A 17,426-nucleotide genomic window follows, 5' to 3' on the forward strand; every position below is an offset into this window, starting at 1 on the left:
GCTGTGACCGCTTCCCAGGGTGCAGGTGCGATTTGCCAGGAGCGGGGATCTTGGGGAGGCCCCGGGTGGCACCCTCAGCTCCCAGCTCTTCCTCTGAGCCAGGGGCTGTGCAGTGAGGACCCGGGTTAGAGCCACCTCGACAGCCTCTCCTGGACAGCTGGGTGGACCCTGCCAGGGCTCGCTCCACCTTCTGCTGTTGCTATGGCCAGGCAGCTTTGCCAGCCACTCTCCTGGGGAGAGTCTGGTTGCCCAAGGTTTGCCCACTACCATGGTGTCGAGTCTCCCACTGCATGGCACCTCTGGGGCGCTGGTGTGACCCTCACGGTCACTGAGTCTAGAAATGCCATCAGCTGGACTGTGAGCCACTTACTCTCATCGTGCCATGTGTGTGTGTGTGTGTGTGTGCATGTGTGTACGTGTGTGTGCATGTGTGTGCATGTGTGTGTGCCCGCGTGTGCTGGGGGCAGTGCCAGGACCCCTGGGGAGCTGCCACCAAAGGCTCTGTAGGGAAAGCCAGAGCCGAGCAGAGTGCGTGCTAACCAATCCTGCCAGAGGACGCAGGGCGGTCAGGGCATCCGCCGCTGGTGTGTGAACTTTGTGTCACAATTACACAAGAGACCACAGTCACGGCACAGATGGCCTGTGGGGTGTGTGGGTGAGCCAGGAAGTGAGGCACAACTCGGGACCTTTTGTGCCCCAGACCTGCTGGGGCAGATGGCGGCCCCCCTGGCCCTGGCTGGTGCAGGTTTGTATCTTTTGCTTCTTCCAGGAGTGGGTGGCCACGGGGAGGGAGCCCCACTCTGTAGTAGAGGTTGGACTCCACCAGGCGGGGTGCTTGCGGTCAGAAGCCTGGGCTCAGGGGCAGCAGGGTGGCTTGTGTCAAAGGGCTTCACAGGGGACCGTCCCTCAGGCCCTGATCCACACCCAGCTGGGAGGACTTGGAGGGCACCGTACCCCGGACGGGTATCAGCCCAGACTGCCCACCTGCCAGGAGGCGGCTCAGGACGGAGGATACCGCACACAGAGTCCTTAGTCCTGGTTGGGGACCTGTCACCTACACCGGAGCCTCAGTTGGCTCTTCTGTGGGTGGGACCAGGAGAACCCTGGGAACTGCTGGGAGGGTCAAAGGGAAGATGGAGGCCCTCCAGGCGCAGTCTCACCTCTCAATTCCGGAGGCCCCAGCAGAACAGCCGAGGGCTCCTGCCAGGAACAAGAGGAGGGGCTCCTCAAAACAGGCCGCGGGGTGGGTAGGGCTCCCGCCCCCAGGAGTGCGTTGGGCGAGGCGGATCTGACCGAGGAGCCCAAACTGCTCCTGGGGAAAACAGCCGTGAGAATTCATAGCGAAGGGGCCTGCAAACGCGGAAATCAGGCAGACTCCGTCTCCAGGGGAAAGGGAGGGGTCGTGAGAAGGCACATCAGCATGCGGCGCTGGGCAGGCCAGTGGGACTCAGGTCCCAGGGGACATCCAGCTGGCCTGGGAGGTGGCCCTCCTGGAGGGTGGCCCGGGGGTCAGGAGCACAGCCAACACCTAGGAGCTCCGTAGCCTTGGAGACCCGTGGTTGCTCCTTTCCCACCTGGCCGGGAGGCCCTGGCCGCAGTGTCACAGCTCAGCCCTGGGAGCCACACAGGGTCCAGCCAGGTGACACAGCTGAGTGGCCCAGGTGTCCAGGGTGCAGCACGGCCGGGCCCTCGGCACACAGAAGCTGCTCAGTGGTGCTCACAGGCGGCGTCCCGGGGTATGGTGGGCAGGAAGCTGGGCTGGGTCCCTGCAGGACAGGGGGTGATGAGTGACACCTACCTGTGCCAGGCGGGGGCCAGCAGGGGACACTGGCTGTCTGGAGTCACACACTCCCCTCCTGCCCTTGGTGACAAGAAATGCCACACTAGGCAGCAGCTGGTGTGGCATCGAGTGTGTCAGGGGACTCAGTGCCACAGGGTCCCCAGCTGTGACAAGGGGACAGGAAAGGAGAAAAGAAGGGCGGGTGCTCGAAGGACCTCAGTGCCAGCTGGCGAGTCTTGGTGTGCTGGTGGGGCCTGGGCCCTGCTGGCCCCGTGTCCTGCGGGGCCCAGCACTCAGCACACCTGCAGGGGTCCACTCGTCCCAGTAGGGACGTCCCTAGTCCCAAGCCCTGTGATCCGGGCTCCCCCTCTCCCGCTGGGTCAGGGCCCTGTTTTCAGTTCACCATGGGGCGTGGTCCCAGGGCTGCTGGTGGTGGCCTGGGTGGTGGCACAACCCCGCTGGAGGCCTGCTGAGGGACTGTGACCAACCCGCAGCGGGGAGCGGGTCTGTGTGCCAGCGCCTGGCTGTGTCCCACCTGGGGAGGGTCCGGGCACGGGTGCCCCATGTGAGTGCTGGCTTCCAGGTGGGCGTTGGGGCAGGGCCAGGCGGGGTGCCCATGTGCTGCGCAGGCTGGCGTGTGAGGCCGCGCGTCCTTGGGTGACAGCAGCCCTCCGAGCCTCTGCACGTTGGGGCTGGAAGAGTGACAGCAGCGGTGTTTGGGAGGGTCCCAGGGACGCATGGTGGCCGGGATTCTGCCTGCTTCCACCCTCTCTCTGGACCTGCTCCGGCTCCGCCCTGACCTGGCTCTGCGGCTTCCTGGCCCAGCTGGACCTGCGTTCTCCAGCCCCAGAACATTCCAGCCTCGCTCCTTCGGCAGACACCGGAGTGACTTCACTTTCCCGAGCACTGGATTCCCTGGCCCTTCACGTACAGGAGCTGGCGGCCCTGGGGGCTGGGGACGTGTCCTTGGAGAGCTGACCTGGCCAGTGCTTCTTACCCCAGGACTCGGCTGCCTTGACCGCCACTTGGGTGAGCAGTCAGCCCCCCCCCCCCCCAGACAGGCCTTGCCGTGTGCTCCCTGGTACTTCGGAAACGCTGGCGTTGAAGTCTGCCCTGTGCCCCGGCGATTCCTGCCTGTGCCCCTGTGACATTCGATCCCCCTGAACAAGTGCTTCGGCTACGGTCTTTCTTGGTTTGATTCCAGCACGTGGAGCTTTTAACCATCTTCCCACATGAACAGCCACCCACAGCTCCCAGAGTGGCTGGTGCTTCCCTGCGGGAAGCCGGAGCACCTCCCTGTGCACAGAGGACCTCCCTGTGCCCCTGCCTTCAGGACCACAACGCTGCCTCCTGTCAAGGAAGGAGTCCCTCTCCCTCGAGCCGGGCTTGACTGTGGTCAGCCTGACTCTGACGGTTCGGCTGGCCTGAGGCTCCACGGTCTGGGGCAGGGCACAGGAATGAGGGCGGGTCGGGCGCCAGCTCCGCTGCACACTTGGACCTCTCACTAGTGCCACTGGTTTGCTGAAGCCGATTCACTTCTACACAGAGTGGGACAGGTGCAGTGAGCTCCCTTGACCTGCTCCAAGCATGGAGAAAGCTCTGGACCTCACAGTGGTCATGCAGGGGACACTGGACACTTGGGGTCCCCAAAGTGAGGCAGGAGCACCAGCTTCCTGGGCTGTTGCAACAAGCACCCCAAACTGGGGCTCCAAACAGTGGCGATTCCTGCTCACAGGGGCAGGGGGTGCGGGCAGGGCCGGAGCTCCTGGAGGCCCTAGAGCCTGTCCCTTGTCCGTCTCTTCCTTCTGGTGGCTGCTGACCGGCCTTGCGATCCCGTATGCATCACTGTGACCCCTGCCCACTCTCACGTGCTTCTCCCTGTGTCTGTGTCCTGCCTTCCTCATCCTGGGACACCAGCGGCTGGACACTGCCCGCAAGGCTGCCTGCAGGACCTCCTCCTAGCCTGACCACAGCCACAGAGGTCTGTTTCCAACAAGCTCACTCTCAAGGGGCCGGGTCAGGGCTTCAGTGCACCTTCTAGGGAGACATGATTCAACCAAAACAGAGGGTACACGGAGGCCTGGCGCTGACTGTGGCCGTCACTACGGCTCTGCTCAGAGGCACGTCTTGGAAGTCCCACGGGAGCACATGCAGGGCTGGTTTGAGCATTGGGTGTCACCATCCTGGGACAACCCGTGCTGGACTGCTCCTCCTGGGGACGTGGGAGCCCTCCCTGCAGATATCAGGCCAGGGCCAGCTGGAGGCTGCCCCTCTGGGGACAGTGTCCTTGGGCCACTGCAGGGATGTCCCTCTGTCACGCTCTCGGTGACCTCTTCTTGGCCATGTTGCTCCTGGGCCTTGGCTGCTTGTACCTCCTGGACCCCTCCCCAGAGCCCACCACCCCTGGGTCCCCTTCCCACATTCTGCTCTTGGCCTTCCAGTGTCCTATGACAGGGACGTCCCTGCAATTGTTACCACAGTGTCACTTATTCGGGTTCCTAAGGCGGGTTCCCCCCATCCCCACACTCATTTTGAATTTCTAATGCTCTTTTATTGCAAGCAGCAGACACACCTTCCCTGTGCCCTGGGGCTCCCAGCTCCCTGGTCAGTCCAGGCTGTGGAGTCCACCCTTCAACTCTGGCCTCTTTTTCTTGTGCTGCTGGGGACCAGGGCTGGGAGCGGCGAGCTACGCCCCAGTCGCAGGGTGAAATCCGCACGTCCAGGCCATTCTCAGGTCAGCTGGTCTCCGTGTTGTGCTTCGTGCTCTTTAGGTTTTTAAGTCCTGGAAACGTCTCTGGTGACCCAGGCTCCTGCCAGAGGAGACACAGACCTGCCGGTGTCTGCTTCCAGGGGGCTTCTCCTCGTGGCCTGCTCTGGGCCTCGCTGCTCTGCTCCTGAGCATGTGGCTTTGACCCTTGATGGCATCTCTCCCACTTGTCTCCCGGCCAGAAACACTTTGCTCTAATATCTGCAAAAGCAGCTGCGGGAGGACCCTGCTGGGAGCAGTGGGGACGTGCTCCCTGCCCAGCAGAGCCACGGCCCTCTCCTGGGGCGGATGTGGGGACCGTGTCTTCTCTCCCACTGTTCATGCATCTGTGGGTTTTCCAAGGTCAAATGCAGTTTAACTCCTGTGTGTGCGGGAGAGATTGATGGGCGCTGGCCTCCCGACAGGTTTGACATCCACCATTTGGTGTGCTTTTCAAAGGCTCCCACTTTTAATCGTAGAGCACTGACAGGAGTTTTGGGGGCTTCCTTCTGTTGGGAAATGTTCATCCTTGGAAGCAGTGGTGGGGCCTCCCACACGCTGTCAGCGTGAGGAGTGGGGGGCCTGGCTGGTTGCGTGGCTGATTCGGGGAACAGGGGTTTCCTCCCGCGTCCTGGGAGCCAGCCAGCCGGGTCCAGCATGCCAGCCCGCGGGAGGGAGGCCGTGGAGGGCGGCCAGCAGGAACCAGCTCCCGGGTGAGTCCAGCTCTGCTCGGCCCAGGCCCAGCTGGCTTCTCTAAGGCCTCGCCTCCGACTTCCTTCAGGAAGAAGGATCCGCCTCCTCTTGGACTCACATGCTCACACGGCAACAGGACCAGCCACCTGCGTGGGGAGACGTGGTCCCCCCCCCCCCGCCACCTTCCTTCCAGTGTCCATCCCAGTCCTGCTGTGGCAAGGACATGCTGGGCCCCTCATGGCCAGGGTCAGGGAGGGGTCAGATATAATCCACCTCAGGGAGCTCTGGACGGGTCAGAGGAGGGAAGATGTCCAAGGTCAGCTTGAACGAGCAGCAGTTCACAGGGGACAGGGCACCACTCATCTCTTGACGTAGGAACTTCCGGCCCAGGGAATGGCTCAAGCTGCCGGCTCAGGGCAGGAAGTGCAGGCTGGCTCCATGTTCAAGGACAGCTTCGCCAAGAGCCCAAAGCTGGCCTGAGACATCCTACGTGCCTGGCCCTGGTTCCTTGAGATGGCGTGTGGGGACGGGGTGCAGAGCTGGGTGGACTGGGTGCCTTTGGATTGGATGGCCACAGAACATCTGACTCTAAGTGAAGCCCAAGCCTGAGCCTGGCCGATGGGCAGCCGTGGGGAGAACACTGTGGTCCTCAGAGATGGCTCGGGCTGGAGAGGATCTCTAGGGCACCCTGAGCTCTGAAGCACCGCGATTCTACTTCCAGTGCAAGAGCGGGCCCTCTTACAGCCAGCCAGAGGGGCCTGGAAATCTGACGTTCCACAGAACTAGCCCGAAGGAAGAAGCAAAACAGAACACCCTCAGCTACTCCCTGTTGGGTTCCGGACTCCACACAGGTGAACAAGCAGCTGGTGCCAGTGTTTGGAGGGAGGCTGGGTGGCAGAGAGGCAGGAAGGGGAGGCCCTGGCAGTGTCCTGAGCGGGAACCGGCAGGTCTGGCTTGGAGAGGTGGAGGCTTGGCCCTCAAGGGCCTGTGCATGGGCCTCATGTGCTGGACGAGGCAGGCCCAGCTGACTTGCTGGTGGTGGCCTGAGGTTAATAGTCAAAGGGGACTGACCACCCAGTATCCACCAGGGAGAGCTGGGTGAGCAGTGAATGTCACTTGGAAACAGAGAGGGGTGGTTTGCAGCTCGGGTGACTGGAAGGAGCCCCGCCCTTCTCTGGAGCTTGCCATTCCCAGGGGTCCTACAACCTTGGGGTGGAGAAACCCAGGCCAACGGAGCAGCGGTCACCCCGCTGGTGGGTAGAGAGGGAGAGAGACAGCAGGATGGCTAAGTCCATGTCTTGATGGGGGTTTGAGTCACACAGGCATATGCACTTGCCAAGACTCAGTGAATGTGTAAAATCTGTGCATTTCTTCACCAGTCAATTGTAATTTTTTAAAAATATTTTTTTTAGTTGCATATGGACACAATACCTCTATTTTATTTTTATGTGTTGCTGAGGATCAAACCCAGTGCCTCACATGTGCAAGGCAAGTGCTCTACCACTGAGCTACAACCGCAGCTCTGTCAATTTTATATTGGAAGGAAAAACCCTGTAAACCAACGTTGACCGCGAGCTAACACTAAGCATGGTAGGTGTCAGGAAGGGTACTGATGCCTGCAATTTGCTTTGTTCTGGGTTGAAATGTCAAGGTGGGTGGACGGGTGGAAGGATAGGAGACGACTGACTGACAGCTACCTGACCCAACAGGGGAGGAGGACAGGGGCAGAGACTCTGGGCAGTGGGTGGGACCCTCACCACAGACTCTCTAGGCTTTGCTGGAGTCTGCAATGTCCATGACAAGGTACTGGGGCAGCAGGCCTCTGGTCCCCTGCAGTAATGCCTGCTGTCTGTCTATTCCCACTTAGCGAGCTCCTCCTGCCCCACAGCCCCAGCCCTTGACCGCTGGCCTCCACTGGACTGGGCGTCGTGTGCCAGCTGGCACTCAATTAAACAAGGAGGAAGCTGGCTGACCTGGGCACCAGGCTCTGTGCAAAAGGGAAGCCGAGGTGAGTCAAGCGCCTCCTCGTGCCAGGAATGCCGTGTGTGTCCTCATCACCGCCTGCACAGGGCCTTCCGTGAGGCCCCCTGCTCTGCCCCTTGCCCTCTGGCCTTTCTATTGGGTGCCACCTCTGCAGAAGATGAGGGCCACACCTGTCACCCCCTTTCTCCTCCTGTCCTCTGGGACTCCTCGGCCCCACAGTATGGAGCATGTCTGCCAGGGCGGCTTATTGGAGAGCCCGCGTCAGGTGAAATTCCCCGGGAAAGGAGAGGAGCCATGGTTTTGGCTCACAGACCTCGAGAGGGTTCTGTGCGTGGTGGCCGGCCCCTCGCTTCAGGCCTGGGTGAGGCGCAGCGGCAGGTGGAAGCCGTGGAAGGGCGAGGCCGAGGGGGCTGTCAGCTCCGCAGCACCCCCAGGGCCTCCCCAGCTATGTTTCTTTTTTAATCTGCTGGAGACAAGGTTGAGTTTCTATGATTTCAGCAGTTACCTCTGACCTCTTTTTTATTGTTATCTTTTATAGAAAAATTGCCCAAAATATGAGTGTGTAGCTGATGCACCCTGGAGAAGCCCCCCGGAGGAGGAGGGAGGGACCGCGTGCTGGGCACCTTGCGCTCCCCGCCTGGAGAACCCTGGACCCCACCTTCCTGGTCATTCCGTCCTCATTTGCCTTCTCTTTGTGGTTCCTTAATGTTGCCATTTAGTAACAATTTGTTTCCAGATCCACAGCAGGGGAACCCTATGATAAGCATTTTTAATTCTGAGGGTGGAACTGGCTTCTCTTACCCCAATTTTCTTTTAAAGATTCATTCCCCTTATGTGTCTGGGCCATCCATCTTCATTGCTATGTATTATTTCTTTGCAGAAATAGACAGGTTGGGCATCCCTAATCTGAAAATCTGAAACTCTGAGAGCTGAGATGATGCCACAGTAGAAAATTCCTCAACACTGAACCTTGTTTTGTGTACAAAATCAATAGAAATACTGTATACAATCGCTTTTAGACTATGTATATAGGTGTGTATAAAACATAAATGGATTTTGTAATTAGGCTTTGGTTCCTATGCAAATATTCCAAAGTCCCCAAAATACTTGTGATCTGAAACATTTCTTGTCCTAAGCATTTTGGATAAGTGATATGCAATATGTCTCAAATTATTTATCCATTCTAATGTTGATGGACATTTGCCTGTTTTTCTCTAGGCTTTAGGAATTATAAGCAGCTCTTCCATAAGCGTTTTAGCTTGTGTGCTTCTGTGTTTGCATCTCTATCAGCATACGGTAGATGGGAATTGAAGGTCATGGGGCTATGTACTTGACACTCATTGAATCTTCAATTTGAATTTCTCACTGATTCCTAGATCTTTTATATTCTGGGTAAGAACCAGCCATTTGGTATATATGCTATAAATATCTTCTCTTGCTCTGAGGATTACATTTTCACTATCATGGCACCTTTTGATAAGTAGAAGTTTTAATTTTCAAAGAGTTGAGTTATATATCATTACTTTATGGCTAATGACTTGTTTTTGTCTTAAGGAAGTGTTCCCTACCCCAAGTCAATGAGGAGCCAGGCCTGCTTTAACTGTGAAGACTTTAGTGTTGCCTTCACATGAAGCTCTATAAATACGCAGGACTGGGTTTTTGCATGGTGTGGCTGTTCAATTCTGCTGCACATTTGTTGAAACGATGATCATTTCCCCCATTCGGTGCTGTACAACCTGTGTCTTAAGTCAAGCGTCCACTCATGCATGGGTCTGGGATCTCTGGTCTGTGCCCTGGGTCACTGTCCAATCTTGACATCAATGCCCCTCACCTTAGTTACTCTGGCTTTTATAATAGGTCTTGATAGCTGGTGATGAAAAAATTTCTTTTCTTTGAGAGTATCTTAGTTCTTTTATTAAAATGTTTTATTAGTTGTCAATGGACCTTTATTTTATTTACTTATTTATATGCAGTGCTGAGAATTGAGCCCAGTGCCTCACACCTGCTAGGCAAGCACTCCACCACTGAGCCCCAGCCCCAGTCCCAAGAGTGCATCTTAGTTCTTATGTACACAGTTGTCTTACTTTTTATTGACCTTTACATTGAGGATTCAGTCTTTCATCACTCACCCATACTGGGGGGTGATTTCTCTACCACTGAAAGGACCTGAGCTCTACGTTTGTCCCCTAACATAGCAACATAGCAAAACCCTGTATCAAAAAGAAAGCAAAAATGGTGATGGGGCCGGGATGTAGCTTGAGGTGCAGCAGTTGCCTAGTACACAAGGCCTTGGGCTTGCTCTCCAGGACTGCAGAAAGAAAACAAAAACAAAAACAAAAACAAAACTCTGATTTCCTTGGAAGGTCCTGGAAGAAAGGGAGAGGACAAGCTACATAGTGGAGAAGAGATGTGTGATACAGTGGACCCTCTGTGGAGAATTGGTTCCAGGAGACCCCCTCCCCAGCCCAATGGAAATGAAAACCTGAGGACAGACTGCACCATCCCCAGAGCCCCAGCGTGGTCCAGCAGGGACCCCTCCACCACACCGTCTTGAGTTTGTGGCACAGTTCTGGAGGACAGTGGGCACAGGCATGACAGCAGCAGGGGGGCGTGCCTGGCTGGTCTGGTAGCCCCTGGGCTGGGCAGCCGGGTGCGGCTCAGGACAGAGCTCTAGTTGCAATGAGGTTTTTTTTTAACCTTCACAAACTTAAGAAACTGAGGGAATCTTCTTGGCTCTTTTTTCTCTAAGTAGAAGGGAAGAGCTTTTATAAGAAATAACCTTTTCAGCAAGTCCAGGGTATTTTTTAAAACTCTCCTTCCTCCTGCAGCAATTGTGACATGTCTACATGAAATTGGCCACAGGAAGGAAACCCTGTTGGAGAAGCTATTTTCTGAACACCCTTTTATACCCAAGGTTGCACAACGTGCATACTTTTAGGTGGAAGACCAGGACTTCACACCCTCAGGGGCAGCTATAATTTGGAAGTCAATTGCTTTCATGAAGCTTGTGCATGATCCTCTAGCAGAGCACCAGGAAGAGCTAGAGACGACTTAACATCTACTTTAAAGCAAGGCTTGCAGAACTGGGAATACATCCTGCAGGGAGGGCAACTCCATGAGACTCTGCAATGAGGAAGTTACATGTTTAGAGAAGGGCTGGAAAAAATAGAAGGGCCCAGCCACTGGGAGGTACAGTGACCCAGGACTGCTGCTCTGAAGAGTGCCCTTTTTCTTAAGATAGGCAACAAAGAATAACAGGTTTATGGCCCCAAAGAATGTACAGCCGGCAGCAGAGTGACTTACCATCATGTCTGCACGCATCTGACAGGTCTAGGCACCTAGCCCGCCGTCAGCCTTGCCTTGGTCAGGATGCACGGAGTTTGTGTGAGACCTTCTGCTCTCCCAGTGCTAGCTGGTCAGGTGCGGGTGGATGGAACCACCTGACGCCTTGCTCCCTGCTCCCACCTGTGGGACCTCAGCTGGACATGACCACAGCCATCTTGGATGTTGTCATGCAGCAGCCATGGAAGGCCCCGCCACCCCGCCTTCAGGAAGTCAGCTCACACATGCTGGCCAGCTGCGTCCCCTGACTGTTCCTCTTGCCTGTGACTTCGCCCTCCACTCTCTGTCATTGTCTCTGACGGGCTGTCCTGGTGCAGGGAGAAAGGGCTTGGGACTGGCAGGGCACCAATGGAGCACCTGTCTTCAGACTTCCAGGCCAGAACTTCCTTGGGTCCCCTCCCACAGTGGGACGCTTCAGGGTCTGGAAAGTTTGTTCTCGGGGAGGAAAGATGTGGGACTTCTCAGGCGCTGAGGAGGCTGGACTCACCACCAGGCCTGTGTTCACCAAAGGCACCGAGGGGCGCCCTGCTGTGACTGTGGGAAATGAATGCACGTAAATAGTTAAGATAAAGGACTGCAGGTGAGCCCTCCTGAAGGCAACCACAGGTTCTTTATAAGACCTTGGAGAGGAGACACAGACACAGAGAGTGGCCGTGTGAGGAGGAGGCAAAGACCGGGCAAGGGAGTCCCAGGCTGGGCGAGAGCAGCAGCCACCAGAAGCCGAGGAGGCAGGAAGGAGCCTTCTCTGGAGCCTTAGGAGGGACTCACCCACTGACCTTGGACTTCTGGTCTTTGGAACTGTGAGAGGTGACTCCTGTTGTGTTAGCCTCCCAGTTTGTGGTGCTTGTTAGCAGCCCTAGGACATGGAAGCCAGGATTCCAGATGGACACATTGCCGGGTGTGGCTGGTTCTTGTGCTCGTGGGTGTCTTTGTTGGTGGGAGTGTCACCTCCAGTGAGAAGGGGAGGTTCTCACTCCCTGGCAGCCTCCGTGGAGTAGGGTCCCGTGGGTTTCAGCTCTGTGACGGAGAAAGCTGGGGTCTTTACCTGCCACTCTCTCCCAGGGCCTTACTCTGGTAGCCTCCACTGGGCTGTCTGCTCTGGAAACTTGATGGCTTTTTGGTGGGGAACGGGGCTGGCACGTGGCAGTGTCCAGGGACCTTCCTGTCTCTGCCCTCTTCCCTATTGCTGGGGGTTTCTGGCTTTTGGGAATCATAATACAGCTTCTCCCCAGAAGGAAGCCAGGTCTGTTGGGACTATTTATGTGCAACTACACAAATGTCAGCATGAGCTGCCCTGGGAGGAGGCGTCTAGATGCCTTGGGACTCAAGCTGAGCCTCTTCAGAGCTTCTGCTAAGCCCTTGGCAGAGATGTCCTCATTCTCCCCGAAGCTCGAGAGGCTGATCTGTCTGGAGATGCTAGAAGCCAGCTCTCCTGAAGGCAAAAGGCACTTACCTAAGAGACAGAGGAAGTCACTGAGCCCTAGCACTGTCACTTGAGATCCTGGATCCAGTCATGTCTGAAACCTCTCAAGTCCCCACTCTTCTGGGTACCCAAGTCCATGCATTCTCCTTGTTAGGTTAGTTTGAATACCATGTTTCTGTCACCTGTAAAAGGAATTCTCTCCACTAGTATAAATTCTAGGTAGCGATTTCCTAGGAACAGAGCTGCCTGGAGCCACGCCTCATCTGCATGGTGCCAGGCGTTGCCTGCTGTGGCCAAGGCTCAGCCAGCTGTGAGCCTCCGCCTGCAGGCCCCTGCTCCTTGTCTTACTGTCACAGAGCGAGCAACATGCTTCCATCTGTGCCAGGGAACCAGGAGCACTGTGGGACACCCTCCCCACTTTCTTTGCCTGTTCAAATTTTGCTCCATCTTTGAAGTCCATTTCAATTTGTCCTCTGTCACAGAGAAGCCCTGATTTCTTGGGCACTTGCTGCTGTATGCTATACTGTAGCATTTTATTAGGTTCAACCTGGACTTAAAGCAACTTGAAAGCACTCACTGACCTGTCCAGCTTAGAGCCTGCCTGGGCCTGGCTCTTAGGGCTCAGGGACTCAGAATCTTAGGTTGGACTTGAGACATTTCCTAGTTATTTGCTGTTATTTATTGTTAACTCCTCATGACATAGATTCTATTATGACACATCCTAAGACGTTCGGAGCCTGAGTCCTCTAAACCTAAAACAATTAAACAGGACACAGACTTCATCCCCGGCCTTCCTCTTTCCTTGTGGAGCTGCTGGTCATAACTCAGATAAGGTGGTATCTCAGATAACCAACTTGTTTTGAGGCCTGGGTGATGGTGCTTCTTAAGGCTCCAGATTTCTCTTTCTCACAGCCTAAGAGGTTTGATGCTGAACTCCCACTAGAAATCAGGTTCATCTTCTCAGTGGTAAAGTACTTAGTTCTGTACATTTGATTTGGTGCTGAGTTAGCCCACGTTGCCTTGCTGGCTTGTTCTAGTACCTGTTTTCCTGTTTTGGTTCTGTCACTCATGGCTGATTGGAGCAGAAGGTGTTTGAGGTCCTGTATGGGTTTCCTGTGTCTGCTGTAACAATCACCACGAACAGCACACGTTTCTCTCACAGATCTGGAGGCCAGGGTCCCCACATGCTCTCCGGGGCTGTGCGGGTGCTGGCAGGGCTGGCTCTTTCAGGAGGCTCCGGAGTTGAGTCTGTTTCTTTGTCTTTTCCAGCTTCTAGGGGCCCCCACATTCCTGGCTCCTGGTCCCGTCCTCTACCTTACAGTCAGCGGCACAAGAGCTCCATGACTCTCCGAATCTGTCTTCATTGTCACGTCTCCTCTGAAGTGGACCTTGCTGCCACCCTCCAGAGATGCTGCGATGACCCTGGGCCGCCTGGCTGTTCTTGGGTAAGCCCCCTCAGACCCCCCTCTGTCGCATCTTCACCTTTCTTCCCCCCCTCCCCCTCTGCCCCGGCCCCCCTCCCCCTTTCCTTCCGAGAAAAATACATAATCTGTCATCAGGCACGTGTTTCACAGCCGGCTCCTCAGTTTAGAAGTCTCATGTCTTGCTCACTATGGTGTCTACAGGGTTTAGAAGGAATATTGGACGAATTTTCCTCAAACTGAGAATTTCTCTTTTTATCCCTCCTACTTGATGGCAGTTGCATGCAATGTCAGTGAGAGAGGAAGAACACTGACCCCACACTCTAGCCAGGGGTTTTCCAGTCCTGCTCGGGCAACGCACTGTGTGAGCATGTAGCTTCTTTTTGAGATGCTGTGATGTAGGCAGGGCCAGGCCTGGTGAGCCTCGAGGACGGCTGAGTGACTCTGGTCTCAAGCAGGCCCAGCTTTTTCCCTTTGGTTTGATTCTATTTTTCTCAGTAAAATAGTGATGTAATCGAGGGGACGTGGAATTGTGAGTGGAGAATGTGAGAGAGGGGCACCCGTGGGCCTGGCTGGCTGTGGGGAAGTTCCCAGGGGACCGGTCAGGATGAAAGGCCCTCACCATGTTTGGCTGGGGGCCGCGTGGAGGAGGCGGAGGGCAGCTTTTCCTTAGGCGCAAGACTGTGGAAGGAGGTGGGCATCCTTTTCTGTAGAGCTCACGTGGACTGAGGGAGGCTGCTTCGGAGGTGGGGGACACAGAACACCCTGAATTTTCTCAGCGGAGCCCAAGTGAAGCCCAGTGAACTTTCTTTCAAGGCTGCTCTCGACTGTGACGTGAGGATCTCACCCAGCGGTGGCCTGAGGGAGTGTGCTGAACCTAGAGGCTTTTTGCCCAGAGGCTGTTTGTCTGAGCCCTGATTCCCCACTGGTGCCTACTGTGGGAACAGGCAGTCCCCCCACACACGCTTCCCCTTGAAGGCAAGCTCCTGTGACATGTTTAGGCCTTGGCATGAACAGCCACCATGTGCCCAACAGGTGGGGACTCCTGGGAGAGTAGGTCCTCAAGAGGCTTAGTCTGGTGTGAGAGCCCCACTGAGCCAGGAACCCAGTAATAAGTGACACTTCATAAACAAGAAGTCACTTCCCATTGAGACCTAGGATTGGCCAGTTCTCCTTTGGTCTTTCCCCTGTCAGGCAGAAGGGAAGAATAAGGGACCAAGGAGCTTGTAAGTCATGTTTCTATCTGCGCTGAGGGCTGATCCTGACAGGTGTGTCCTCAGTGCTTTTATGGGCTGTACGTGTGACTCAGGAAGCCCAGGGACTCCCCCAGCTGCCCGCCAGGCAGGGCCCTCTGATGGGAAGTGGTATCTGATACTCAGTTTCCTTTCACACCAGTTTCTCTTGCATCCCGCAGCTTCAGTGAGTCAGAAAAGCCCTCCTAGAAACTTCTGGTGCTTGGGCTTCTGCTGCTCAGGCTGGAGTGCCTGGGGACTGGTGTCCGTGAGCTGAAGGGTCCCCCGGACTGTGCTGCCTCAGCCCCTCCTCAGGACTCCATGTTGAGCCTTGGCTCACGTGAGACAGCTCTTGCCTCTGCCACCATCGAGAGACACCTTCTCTCTGGGCCACTGATAGAGGATCTCTGGGTTCCAGAACAGGGGCAAAAGCAGTTTAGGGACAGGCTTGAAGGCTGGGGTGTGGAGAGGGGAGAGCAGAGAGGAATGGACTCAAAGGACACTGAAGTGAAAGGAAAAAACATGATCAGTGGGTCTCAGAGGGAGGTGGCTTTTGCTCCATACCACAGTTTCCAAAGTCTGGAGACACTTTGGTTGTCAGAACTGGGGCTGCTTCTGGTGACTAGTGGGTCAAGGACATCCTACAATGCACAGGATGTCTCCCTCTGCAAGGATTGGGCCACCCCTCATGCTGATGGTGTCACGGCTGGATACCAGATTCAGCTGAGGAACTTCCAGCTGAGCTGTGTTGGGAAAATCCTTATGTGAGTTGGAATTTTAGAAGAAAAGCTCCATTTTTTAGTTTCTTTAGTTGAAACCAGTGGTTCAATGAAGCTCAGAGGCAAGGACTCACTGGGTGACCTTGCCAGGTAGGCATTTGTGGGAAGAGCAGGAAGTCTTGGGCTGAGCTGGGGCTTATCGGTAGACACTGGCCCAGCATTCACGCGGCACTGGGCTCCCGAAAACAAAAACAAAAACAAAAACAAAAAACTCCTGAGTATTCCTCAGGGACAGCGACAACTCCCTCCTGTACATCGGTTAATGATTGGTTAACGGGGCAGCTCTCTCCCTTGGGATGAACATTCAGGAGAAGACAGCAGACCCCTCCTGGGTCCCCCAAACTACTTCCCAGGTGAGTTATGGGTCCTGGGAAACTGCCTGAGTTGCTGCCTGGCTGTGGTGACGTTTCCCCGGATGATGCTGATCACCATGGAGGACCCTTCTCTCTCCAAGTCTGTCTTAGATGAAAGGAAGGTTCAGCTCGAGTTGAGTGAGGTGGTGCAAGCCTGTAATCCCAGTGACTGGGGAGGCTGAGGCAGGAGGAGCACAAGTTCAAGGCCAGCCCGTGAAACTCATCAAGACCCTGTATCAAAATTAAAAAAAAAAATTAAAAGGCTGGGTGTGTAGCTCAATGGTAGGGCACCCCTGGGTTCAATCCTCAGTACCAAAAAAAGTTTCAGTCAGGTGCCTTCTGAAAGAAAGGATGAAGGCCAGCATTCCCAAGAATGGACATCAAATGGGCCGACAGGTCTGAGATGTCCACTAGAGAAGGCAGCGTGGAAAGTGCATGAGGGCAGGATGGCCTAGAATCAAGACCCTTTTTGAACCATGGGCAAATCCTCTAATAAGAAAAGAAACTGAGAATTTTAGGCGACGTCCAGGGAAAATCACCACGGTCTGCTTGGGGGGGTGGCGGGAGGGAGAGGCTTTAGGAAAACTCTGAAAATTCTTCAGTACGTTTTGCTTTTGCTCACTTAGATTTAGAGGAATCCACTGGCAAAATGAAACTGAAAGCTTGCTTTCCCGCTGAGTCTCCTGCTGACCACAGGGTGTGAATCTGCCCTTGACTCTAGACTGTCAGCGGGTTTCACTGCATGATTCTTTGGGGGTCGGCTTTGTCAACGTATAATTGATGTACAATAAACTTCACCATTGTAAGTGCACGATTTGATAAGTCTTGATAAATGTGTAGTTGTATAACCGCAGGATCATGACAGAACATTTCCATCATCCTCAAAGTTCCCTCGCAGCCCTCAGTAGTTCACCTCTCCCTCCAGCCTCCCGCCTGGCTGCCTCTCACCTGCTTCCCATTTCTGAGGCTGGGCTTTTTAGGTAACCGAAGGTAAGTGGAATCTCAGTGTGTAGCCTTCTAGGTTCCACTCTTAAAACTTAATATGGGGCTGGAATTGTGGCTCTGTGGTCAAGCACTTGCCTAGCATGAGGCACTGGGTTCAAATCTCAGCACCACATATAAATAAAGTCCACTGACAACTAGAAAAATATTTAAAAAAACTGAATATGATGGTTTTAAGAGTCATCCATGTTGTTGCTTGTGTAAGTAGTTGGCTCCTTATATTGAATCACAATCTACTTATCCATATACCAGTTGACGGACGTTTGTTTCATTCCTTTGGAAACTATGAATAAAGGTGCTGTAAACATTAATTTACAGATATTGAGGTGGACATGTTTTCGGTCTCCTAGGGTTTTCCCCTTTGTCTGCGTAAATACTTCTAGGTGAAACTGCTGGCCACATGGTATGTTTGACTTTTCAAGGAGCCATTAAACTGGTTTCCGAATAGCTGCCTTCATTTTGCACTCCCACCAGCAACGTGAGCAGCTCAGTTGTTCCTGAGCCTTGCCAGCTCTTGGTATCACCAGTCTTATAACTTCCCTAGTGACCACATATGGGTGTCTCTTTTTGGTTTTAATTTGTATTTGTCTAATCAACAATGATGTCTTCATGTGCTTGTTTCTATGGGTATATCTTCTTCAGTGAAATGTCTATTAAAATTATTTGACCATT

The 17,426-nt window shown here is 54.7% G+C and overlaps 1 long non-coding RNA gene across 4 annotated transcripts; it reads left to right on the plus strand.

Annotated features, from left to right (window-relative positions):
* Window positions 1-1,249: 1,249 nt before the first annotated feature.
* On the plus strand, window positions 1,250-16,563 carry LOC124086321 (uncharacterized). Of its 4 annotated transcripts, XR_006849771.2 has the most exons (6): window positions 1,250-6,070; window positions 6,632-6,809; window positions 7,087-7,227; window positions 13,237-13,412; window positions 14,102-15,752; window positions 16,379-16,563. It is a non-coding gene; the product is annotated as an uncharacterized LOC124086321 (long non-coding RNA). The 4 variants fall into 4 exon arrangements; XR_006849769.2 differs by having other exon boundaries at window positions 1,256-6,070; window positions 14,102-16,563; XR_006849772.2 differs by having other exon boundaries at window positions 1,256-6,070; window positions 15,629-16,563.
* Window positions 16,564-17,426: the final 863 nt, after the last annotated feature.

The sequence above is a fragment of the Marmota monax genome, unplaced genomic scaffold (genome assembly GCF_021218885.2).
Source record: "Marmota monax isolate L192 unplaced genomic scaffold, Marmota_monax_Labrador192_F-V1.1 WCK01_AAM20220418_F8-fsc00024, whole genome shotgun sequence".
In the NCBI taxonomy this organism is placed as follows: Eukaryota; Metazoa; Chordata; class Mammalia; order Rodentia; family Sciuridae; genus Marmota; species Marmota monax.